This window comes from Pteropus vampyrus, unplaced genomic scaffold (genome assembly GCF_000151845.1).
Source record: "Pteropus vampyrus isolate Shadow unplaced genomic scaffold, Pvam_2.0 Scaffold231, whole genome shotgun sequence".
Lineage (NCBI taxonomy): Eukaryota > Metazoa > Chordata > Mammalia > Chiroptera > Pteropodidae > Pteropus > Pteropus vampyrus.
The window spans coordinates 51317-53935 of NW_011889012.1; positions in this window are offsets into that span (position 1 = coordinate 51317).

Below are 2619 nucleotides of genomic sequence, written 5' to 3' on the forward strand. Positions count from 1 at the left end.
CTCTGTCATCCTGGAAGGCCCCCGCCTCAGGGGTGGCAGAGTTTTGGGTCAGCTAATAATGGGTTGCCGGGCTGCATGCAGCCTTGCTCGAAACTCTCAGGGTTTCTGTCACAGCTCCCCCACCGTTCGTCCTTGCTGGGGCTCCGGCTGCCAGCTCTCCACAGCGGCCACCGTTGACTCAGGTCTCAGTGGCCAAGTGTTCGTGAGGTCCCACCCTAAATGGAAGCGGGTCCTTTCTCTGTTCCATTCTGGAGACGTGTGTTGGGGTTAAGGTTGGGGTTAGCCTGTGCTCCCCTGAGCCTCCTGCCACAGGGCGGACCTGGGCTTTGGGTCCCGGGGACCCAGTCCCTCAGGTGGGCCCGGCCAGACCAGGTCTTCGACCCTCAGGAGAGTGGGGGCGAAGGAGGCAGAAGGCGGGGCTGGACGCCCCGAGCGGACAGGTGCAGAAGCACAGCCCCGCGTGGAGTGAGCGAGGCACCCCGGGAAACCCTGCGCTCCTCCTGCCTCCTGCGGAGGGCCCTGCCCTCCCCTCAGCCGCTTCCTCTCCACTTTGGGACCAAAAAGGCTGGTGCTGAGCCCTTATGTCCCCTGACAGTGCTGGGGGCCTGGGCCTGGCAGGACGGTCGGTGGACAGCTGGGTGGGCAGAGGATGGAGTGGCTCTGGTCCTGTCCCTCAGCACAGGATAGGAGGTGGCTTCCTGTCGCCGTCACTCTCTGGCCTGAAACCGCCAGGAATGCCCGCTGGCCGTCTGGTGCTGGGCGGGGTGCATGCTGGTGACCCTGGCTGCGAGCTGGAGGCAGCAGAGGGCCTCAGCCCCCGCAAGTTGGCTTCAGGCCACCAAGACCTCCCTGCTGACCTGGCTCCTGTCAGCACGTGGTGCTTCAGGGTAGAGCGCCGGCTGCCTGCCACCTCGCTCCTGTGGCCCTGGTGTCCACTTAACATAAAATCGAGCGAGGGGTGGCGCTCGTGTGAGTCCCCTGACCCATGCTGGTGTCCTGGGCGCCCTGCCTTGTGAGCTTTGCCACTTGGGGCGGGGGCTCTGTGAGCTCCTTCTTCCCATTTTCTTGAGAATGTGACCAGGAGGGTGAAGTGCTGTGGTTGCTGGTGGCTCTGTCCTCTCTGGGGGTAGGAAGTTACTGGGGAAGGAAGAGAGTTGAGAAACAGGACCCCCTGGCCCCCGAGGAGGATCTGGGAGGACCTGCCCTGAGCTGGGGTTCCTGCCAGCCGGGTGCTGAGGGGGCAGCTGGCTCAGGGCTGGTCTTAGGTCGCTGGAGGGGACGGCCCCCTCCAGCCCGCTCCGGCCCAGGCCTGCGACCTCCACGTCGATCCACCCACCCACCCGCTTGCCGGCCTGGGCCCTTCCAGTGGGCCACTCCCAAGAATGATGCAGGAGGTGTTGTGTGGGACCAGGAAGTGGCCAGGCCGAGGGTCCGGCAGTGTGCCGCTGTGGAGGCTCCGAGGGAGAGGCAGGGAGAGGCAGGGAGGGTGGGGGTCGGGCCCAGGGCGAGGGAGCAGGGGCTAGTTTGAGCAGGGGCTAGTTTGTTTTCCAAGCTCCGTCTGGGGTCCGTCCCAGAGACCCCAGCCCCTGAAGCAGTCAGTGGCTGAGGAGGCTTGGGCGAGACCTGTGGGAGGGCTGGGCCTGCGTGGGGGAGGGGTCAGCTGACCAGGGTGGTGTCCGTGACCGCCACGGAGTGGCCATTAGGGCCAGGGTTGCAGAGCTGGCGAGGCGGAGGAGCGCTGCCTGGTGTGCCGACTCTGCCCCCACCCCTGTCTTCTCTGCTGGCTTTTTTTGGCCAATAGTGCTGTGACCCCATGGCTGTCTCCCTGGGGAGGGGTGGTGTCCCTATAGCACCCACTGAGCCGTGCCTGCCTCCCCACCCAGTGCAGCCTGCCCCAGCCCCGTGGCAGGCCCCCAGCCAGGGGGAGTCCTCAGGGGCCGGCTCTCGGAAGCTTGGTTCCCAGCTTTGCTGACCTCCAGAAGCCACCCAGCCTGTGGGATCCTCGGTTACACCACCAGATGAGAGCATTCGCCCTGTGCATGATGGCCCTGAGGTGGCCCCTCCGGGCTGGCGGCAGGGCTGGGGGGCGTTTTGCCTGGGGGTCTGATGGTCTGGGACCCCCGTGCCAGGGGTGAGGTGTGGGGCTCTGGGCAGGTGGGAGAGCCCGGGTCATGGGGCTCACACAGGCTGAGGCTGCGGTGGCCATGGGCCCAGCCTGGAGTCCCCAGGGAGCTGTGGCGCTCAGTGTCCACCAGAGGCCCTCTTCTCCAGCCCTGTCCTGGGCTCCGTGCCCCCTCAGACCACCTGGGGACACCTGATGCCTCACTGCGGGACATCAGCAGGTGTCTTGGGGTGAACTGAGCTGAGACCAAAGATCAGGCGCGAGTTTGTCGGGTGGGGACAGCATAAAGAGGTCAAGGAAGATTGTCGAGGTGTCGGATGGGATTGAGCAGCGACCAGGAGAGGGCCTTGACCTCGAGACTGAGCACAGTCACCTTCGAGAGTCACTTCTCTGCTGTGGCTGGACCGGGGCTCAGAGGAAGCAGGGGCTGGGGCGGGGGATGGGAGGGGGCGGCGGAGTGCAGGGAGCCTCCAGACCGCTGGCCTTGGAAAGCGGGC